Consider the following 9,066-nt stretch of genomic DNA (forward strand, 5'->3'; position numbering starts at 1 on the left):
CTCGATAGTTCAGTGTGCCATGCTTTACGGCTTAGAACCGGGTCTTCAACGATGTTTTGAACATCATGGAGCATATGAGATGTTCCAGGAGTTGAAGTTAATATTTCAAGCAAATGCCCGGATTGAGAGATATGAAGTCTCCAATAAGTTCTATAGCTTCAAGATGGAGGAGAATAGTTCTGTCAGTGAACATATACTCAAAATGTCCGGGTATCATAATCACTTGACTCAACTGGGGGTTAATCTTCCTGTTGATAGTGTCATTGACAGAGTTCTTCAATCACTTCCACCAAGCTACAAAAGCTTCGTGATGAACTATAATATGCAAGGGATGAATAAGACTATTCCTGAGCTCTTCACAATGCTAAAAGCCGCGGAGGTAGAAATCAAGAAGGAGCATCAAGTTTTGATGGTCAATAAGACCACCAGTTTCAAGGAAAAGGGCAAAGGGAAGAAGAAAGGGAACTTCAAGAAGAACAACAAACAAGTTGCTGCTCAGGAGAAGAAACCCAAGTCTGGACCTAAGCCTGAAATTGAGTGCTTCTACTACAAGCAGACTGGTCACTGGAAGCGGAACTACCCCAAGTATTTGGCGGATAAGAAGGATGGCAAAGTGAACAAAGGTATATGTGATATACATGTTATTGATGTGTACCTTACTAATGCTCGTAGTAGCACCTGGGTATATTTGATACTGGTTCTATTGCTAACATTTGCAACTCGAAACAGGGGCTACGGATCAAGCGAAGATTGGCTAAGGACGAGGTGACGATGCGCGTGGGAAATGGTTCCAAAGTCGATGTGATCGCGGTCGGCACGCTACCTCTACATCTACCTTCGGGATTAGTATTAGACCTAAATAATTGTTATTTGGTGCCAGCGTTGAGCATGAACATTATATCTAGATCTTGTTTGATGTGAGACAGTTATTCATTTAAATCAGAGAATAATGGTTGTTCTATTTATATGAGTAATATCTTTTATGGTCATGCACCCTTGAAGAGTGGTCTATTTTTGATGAATCTCGATAGTAGTGATACACATATTCATAATGTTGAAATCAAAAGATGCAGAGTTGATAATGATAGTGCAACTTATTTGTGGCACTGCCGTTTAGGTCATATCGGTATAAAGCGCATGAAGAAACTCCATACTGATGGACTTTTGGAACCACTTGATTATGAATCACTTGGTACTTGCGAACCGTGCCTCATGGGTAAGATGACTAAAATGCCGTTCTCCGGTACTATGGAGAGAGCAACAGATTTGTTGGAAATCATACATACACATGTATGTGGTCCAATGAATGTTGAGGCTCGTGGCGGATATCGTTATTTTCTCACCTTCACAGATGATTTAAGCAGATATGGGTATATCTACTTAATGAAACATAAGTCTGAAACATTTGAAAAGTTTAAAGAATTTCAGAGTGAAGTTGAAAATCATCGTAACAAGAAAATAAAGTTTCTACGATCTGATCGTGGAGGAGAATATTTGAGTTAGAAGTTTGGTCTACATTTGAAACAATGCGGAATAGTTTCGCAACTCACGCCACCCGGAACACCACAGCGTAATGGTGTGTCCGAACGTTGTAATCGTACTTTATTAGATATGGTGCGATCTATGATGTCTCTTACTGATTTACCATTATCATTTTGGGGTTATGCTTTAGAGACGGCTGCATTCATGTTCAATAGGACACCATCGAAATCCGTTGAGACGACGCCTTATGAACTGTGGTTTGGCAAGAAACCAAAGTTGTCGTTTCTGAAAGTTTGGGGCTGCGATGCTTATGTGAAAAAGCTTCAACCTGATAAGCTCGAACCTAAATCGGAGAAATGTGTCTTCATAGGATACCCAAAAGGAGACTGTTGGGTACACCTTCTATCACAGATCCGAAGGCAAGACTTTTGTTGCTAAATTCGGAGTTTTTCTAGAGAAGGAGTTTCTCTCGAAATAAGTGAGTGGGAGAAAAGTAAAACTTGATGAGGTAACTGTACCTACTCCCTTATTGGAAAGTAGTACATCACAGAAACTGGTTTCTGTGACACCTACACCAATTAGTGAGGAAGCTAATGATAATGATCATGAAACTTCAGATCAAGTTACTACCGAACCTCGTAGATCAACCAGAGTAAGATCCGCACCAGAGTGGTATGGTAATCCTGTTCTGGAAGTCATGCTACTAGATCATGATGAACCTACGAACTATGAAGAAGCGATGGTGAGCCTAGATTCCGCAAAATGGCTAGAAGCCATGAAATCTGAGATGGGATCCATGTATGAGAACAAAGTGTGGACTTTGGTTGACTTGCCCGTTGATCGGCAAGCAATTGAGAATAAATGGATCTTCAAGAAGAAGACTAACGCTGACGGTAATGTTACTGTCTATAAAGCTCGACTTGTTGCAAAAGGTTTTCGACAAGTTCAAGGGATTGACTACGATGAGACCTTCTCACCCATAGCGATGCTTAAGTCTGTCCGAATCATGTTAGCAATTGCCGCATTTTATGATTATGAAATTTGGCAAATGGATGTTAAAACTGCATTCCTGAATGGATTTCTGGAAGAAGAGTTGTATATGATGCAACCAGAAGGTTTTGTCGATCCAAAGGGAGCTAACAAAGTGTGCAAGCTCCAGCGATCCATTTATGGACTGGTGCAAGCCTCTCGGAGTTGGAATAAACGCTTTGATAGTGTGATCAAAGCATTTGGTTTTGTACAGACTTTTGGAGAAGCCTGTATTTACAAGAAAGTGAGTGGGAGCTCTGTAGCATTTCTGATATTATATGTGGATGACATATTATTGATTGGAAATGATATAGAATTTCTGAATAGCATAAAGGGATACTCGAATAAGAGTTTTTCAATGAAAGACCTCGGTGAAGCTGCTTACATATTGGGCATTAAGATCTATAGAGATAGATCAAGACGCTTAATTGGACTTTCACAAAGCACATACCTTGACAAGGTTTTGAAGAAGTTCAAAATGGATCAAGCAAAGAAAGGGTTCTTGCCTGTGTTACAAGGTGTGAAATTGAGTAAGACTCAATGTCCGACCACCGCAGAAGATAGAGAGAAAATGAAAGATGTTCCCTATGCTTCAGCCATAGGCTCTATCATGTATGCAATGCTGTGTACCAGACCTGATGTGTGCCTTGCTATAAGTCTAGCAGGGAGGTACCAAAGTAATCTAGGAGTGGATCACTGGACAGCGGTCAAGAACATCCTGAAATACCTGAAAAGGACTAAGGATATGTTTCTCATATATGGAGGTGACAAAGAGCTCATCGTAAATGGTTACGTTGATGCAAGCTTTGACATTGATCCGGACGATTCTAAATCGCAAACCGGATACGTGTTTTTACTAAACGGTGGAGCTGTCAGTTGGTGCAGTTCTAAACAAAGTGTCGTGGCAGGATCTACATGTGAAGTAGAGTACATAGCTGCTTCGGAAGCAGCAAATGAAGGAGTCTGGATGAAGGAGTTCATATCTGATCTAGGTGTCATACCTAGTGCATCGGGTCCAATGAAAAACTTTTGTGACAATACTGGTGCAATTGCCTTGGCAAAGGAATCCAGATTTCACAAGAGAACCAAGCACATCAAGAGATGCTTCAATTCCATTCGGGATTTAGTCCAAGTGGGAGACATAGAAATTTGCAAGATACATACGGATCTGAATGTTGCAGACCCGCTGACTAAGCCTCTTCCACGAGCAAAACATGATCAGCACCAAGGCTCCATGGGTGTTAGAATCATTACTGTGTGATCTAGATTATTGACTCTAGTGCAAGTGGGAGACTGAAGGAAATATGCCCAAGAGGCAATAATAAAGTTATTATTTATTTCCTTATATCATGATAAATGTTTATTATTCATGCTAGAATTGTATTAACCGGAAACATAATACATGTGTGAATACATAGACAAAGATAGTGTCACTAGTATGCCTCTACTTGACTAGCTCGTTAATCAAAGATGGTTATGTTTCCTAACCATAGACATGAGTTGTCATTTGATTAACGGGATCACATCATTAGGAGAATGATGTGATTGACTTGACCCTTTTTGTTAGCTTAGCACTTGATCGTTTAGTTTGTTGCTATTGCTTTCTTCATGACTTATACATGTTCCTATGACTATGAGATTATGCAACTCCCGTTTACCGGAGGAACACTTTGTGTGCTACCAAACGTCACAACGTAACTGGGTGATTATAAAGGTGCTCTATAGGTGTCTCTGAAGGTACTTGTTGGGTTGGCGTATTTCGAGATTAGGATTTGTCACTCTGATTGTCGGAGAGGTATCTCTGGGCCCTCTCGGTAATGCACATCACATAAGCCTTGCAAGCATTGCAACTAATAAGTTAGTTGCAGAATGATGTATTACGGAACGAGTAAAGAGACTTGCCGGTAACGAGATTGAACTAGGTATTGAGATACCGACGATCAAATCCCGGGCAAGTAACATACCAATGACAAAGGGAACAACGTATGTTGTTATGCGTTCTGACCGATAAAAGATCTTCGTAGAATATGTAGGAGCCAATACGAGCATCCAGGTTCCGCTATTGGTTATTGACTGGAGATGTGTATCGGTCATGTCTACATTGTTCTCGAACCCGTAGGGTCCGCACGCTTAATGTTATGATGACAGTTTCATTATGAGTTTATATATTTTGATGTACCGAAGGTTGTTCGGAGTCCCGGATATGATCATGGACATGACGAGGAGTCTCGAAATGGTCGAGACATAAAGATCGATATATTGGACGGCTATATTCGGACACCGGAAGTGTTTCGGGTGATTTCAGAGAAAACCGGAGTGCCGAAAGGGTTACCGGAACCCCCCGGGGAAGTATTGGGCCTTAGTGGGCCTGAGGGGAGAGAGAGGGCAACAGCCCAGGAGGTGGTGCACCCCCTCCCATGGGGAGTCCGAATTGGACTAGGGGAGGGGGGCGCAGCCCCTCTTTCCCTCTCCCTCTCCCTCTCTTTCCTTCCCCCTTCCCTCTTCCTAGTTGGACTAGGAAAGGGGAGTCCTACTCCTACTAGGAGGAGGACTCCCCCCTCCTTGGCGCGCGTCAAGGGCCGGCCAGCCTCCCCCCTTGCTCCTTTATATACAGGGGCAGGGGGGCACCTCTAGACACACAAGTTGATCTTCGTGATCGTTCTCTTAGCCGTGTGTGGTGCCCCCCTCCACCATAATCCTCGATAATATTGTAGCGGTGCTTAGGCGAAGCCCTGCGATGGTAGAACATCAAGATCGTCACCACACCGTCGTGCTGACGGAACTCTTCCCTGACACTTTGCTGGATCGGAGTCCGGGGATCGTCATCGAGCTAAACGTGTGCTAGAACTCGGAGGTGCCGTAGTTTTGGTGCTTGATCGGTCGGGCCGTGAAGACGTACGACTACATCAACCGCGTTGTGCTAACACTTCCGCTTCCGGTGTACGAGGGTACATAGACAACACTCTCCCCTCTTGTTGCTATGCATCACCATGATCTTGCGTGTGTGTAGGATTTTTTTTGAAATTACTATGTTCCCCAACACGTAGGCAATGGATCAGTGATGGATAATTATGTCGGATGTGATTCCTCATGCAACAGTTATAACATAGGGTGACACAGAACTAGCTCCGGTTCATCAATGTAATGTAGGCATGTATTGCGAATATAGTCATACGTGCTTATGGAAAAGAACTTGCATGCCATCTTTTGTCCTACCCTCCCGTGGCAGCGGGGTCCTATTGGAAACTAAGGGATATTAAGGCCTCCTTTTAATAGAGTACCGGAAGAAAGCATTAACATTTAGTGAATACATGAACTCCTTAAACTATAGTCATCACCGGTAATTGTCCCGATTATTGTCACTTCGGGGTTAACGGATCATAACACATAGTAGGCGACTATTGACTTGCAAAATAGGATCAAGAACTCACATATATTCATGGAAACATAATAGGTTCAGATCTGAAATCATGGCACTCGGGCCCTAGTGTCAAGCATTAAGCATAGCAAAGTCATAGCAACATCAATCTCAGAACATAATGGATACTAGGGATCAAACCCTAACAAAAGTAACTCGATTACATGATAAATCTCATCCAACCCATCACCGTCCAGCAAGCCTACGATGGAACTACTCACGCACGGTGGTGAGCGTCATGAAATTGGTGATGGAGGAAGGTTGATGATGACGATGGCGACGGATTCCCCTCTCCGGAGCCCCGGACGGACTCCAGATCAGCCCTCCCGTGAGAGATTAGGGCTTGGCGCGGCTACGTATCCTAAAACATGATGAATCCTTCTCTCTGATTTTTCCCCAAACGTGAATATATAGAGTTGGAGTTGAGGTCGGTGGAGCACTAGGGGGCCCACGAGGCAGGGGGCGCACCTAGGGGGTATGCGCGTCCCCACCCTCATGGACAGGGTGTGGGCCCCCTGTCCTTGATTCTTTTGTCAATATTTTTTATATATTCCAAAAATATTCTCCGTTGATTTTCAGGTCATTCCGAGAACTTTTATTTCTGCGCAAAAATAACACCATGGCAATTCTACTGAAAACAGCGTTAGTCCGGGTTAGTTCCATTCAAATCATGCAAGTTAGAGTTCAAAACAAGGGCAAAAGTGTTTGGAAAAGTAGATACGATGGAGACGTATCAACTCCCCCAAGCTTAAACTCTTGCTTGTTCTCAAGCAATTCAGTTGATAAACTGAAAGTGATAAAGAAAAACTTTTACAAACTCTGTTTGCTCTTGTTGTTGTAAATATGTAAAGCCAGCATTCAAGTTTTTAGCAAAGATTATGAACTAACCATATTCACAATAACATTTAGGTCTCATGTTTACTCATATCAATGGCATAATCAACTACCGAGCAATAATAGTAAATCTCGGATGACAACACTTTCTCAAAACAACCATAATATGATATAACAAGATGGTATCTCGCTAGCCCTTTCTGATACAGCAAAACATAAATGCAGAGCACCTCTGAAGATCAAGGGCTGACTAGAAATTGTAATTCATGGTAAAAGAGATCCAGTCACAGTCATACTCAATGTAAACTAATAGTAATGCATGAAAATGATAGCAGTGCTCTCCAACTGGTGCTTTTTTAATAAGAGGATGATGACTCAACATAAAAGTAAATAGATAGGCCCTTCGCAGAGGGAAGCAGGGATTTGTAGAGGTGCCAGAGCTCGATTTTGAAATAGATATGAATAATATTTTGAGCGGTATACTTTCATTGTCAACATAACAACCGAGAGATCTCGATATCTTCCATGCTACACACATTATAGGCGGTTCCCAAATAGAATGATAAAGTTTATACTCCCCCTGCCACCAACAAACATAAATCCATGGCTTGTCCGAAACAACGGGTGCCTCCAACTAACAACAATCCTGGGGGAGTTTTGTTTGCAATTATTTTGATTTGATTTGAGCATGGGACTGGGCATCCCGGTTACCAGCCATTTTCTCGTGAGTGAGGAGCGGAGTCCACTCCTCTTGAGAATAACCCGCCTAGCATGGAAGATATAGACAACCCTAGTTGATACATGAGCTATTTGAGCATACAAAACAGAATTACATTTGAAGGTTTAGAGTTTGGCACATACAAATTTGCTTGGAACGGCAGGTAGATACTGCATATAGGAAGGTATGGTGGACTCATATGGAATAACTTTGGGGTTTATGGAATTGGATGCACAAGCAGTATTCCCGCTTAGTACAAGTGAAGGCTAGAAAGTGACTGGGAAGCGACCAGCTAGAGAGCGACAACAGTCATGAACATGCATTAAAATTAATCAACACTGAATGCAAGCATGAGTAGGATATAATTCACCATGAACATAAATATCATGGAGGCTATGTTGATTTTGTTTCAACTACATGCATGAACATGTGCCAAGTCAAGCCACTCGAATCATTCAAAGGGGGATACCACCCTATCATACCACATCACAACCATTTTAATAGCATTTTGACACGCAAGGTAAACCATTATAAACTCCTAGCTACTTAAGCATGGCATGAGCAACTATAATCTCTAATTGTCATTGCAAACATGTTTCATTCATAATAGGCTGAATCAGGAACGATGAACTAATCATATTTACAAAAACAAGATAGGTCGAGTTCATACCAACTTTTCTCATCTCAATCAGTTCATCATATATCATCATTATTGCCTTTCACTTGCACGACCGAACGGTGTGGATAATAATAATAGTGCACGTGCATTGGACTAAGCTGGAATCTGCAAGCATTCAATATACAGGAGAAGACAAGGTAATATGGGCTCTTGGTTAGATCAACAATAATGCATATGAGAGCCACTCAATATTTTCATCATGGTCTTCTCCTCTCGACCCCCAAAGAAAAGAAACAAAACTATTTACATGGGAAAGCTCCCAACAAGCAAAATAAGAACGAGAAATCTTTTTGGGTTTTCTTTTTAATTACTACTACTGCAGGCATGGAAAGTAAACTAGCTAAAAGCTACAACTATTTTTTGGGGTTTTCTTAAGGTTTTTCAAACACACAAGAAGAATGCTAGAAAGGAAAATAAACTAGCATGGATAGTACAATGAAAAAGTATGAGCACCGACAACTAGAATGAGTGTGTGAACATGAATGTAATGTCGGTGAGAAATACGTAGTCCCCCAAGCTTAGGCTTTTGGCCTAAGTTGGTCTATGCCCATGGATCAAAATGGTCCTCTCCAGTGTACTGAGGAGGATACTCAGGGTGCCACTGGTTAGCGATCTCCTCCGAATCCCACTGATAAACAGACTGATGGTGAGGATCAAGTGGTGGCTCTGGCTCAGGCTCTAGAGCTGATGTCAGGCTCCGGTATGCATGAATGGCCTCCGGCAAAACAAGGCACGTGCCTAAAAATATGTTGAACAGAGGGGGAGCAGGCAAGGTAATAGTGTCAAAGTATTTTTTTATCAAATATCAGTCTATAGTTAAGCATCTTCTTCTTATTCTTAACAAAAAAATCATGTGCTACCATACTCTTATAATCTAGAAAAATAGGAGGCAACAACTTTTCCTCT

The sequence above is a fragment of the Triticum urartu genome, chromosome 1A (genome assembly GCF_056163025.1).
Source record: "Triticum urartu cultivar PI428250 chromosome 1A, HENAU_Tu73, whole genome shotgun sequence".
Lineage (NCBI taxonomy): Eukaryota > Viridiplantae > Streptophyta > Magnoliopsida > Poales > Poaceae > Triticum > Triticum urartu.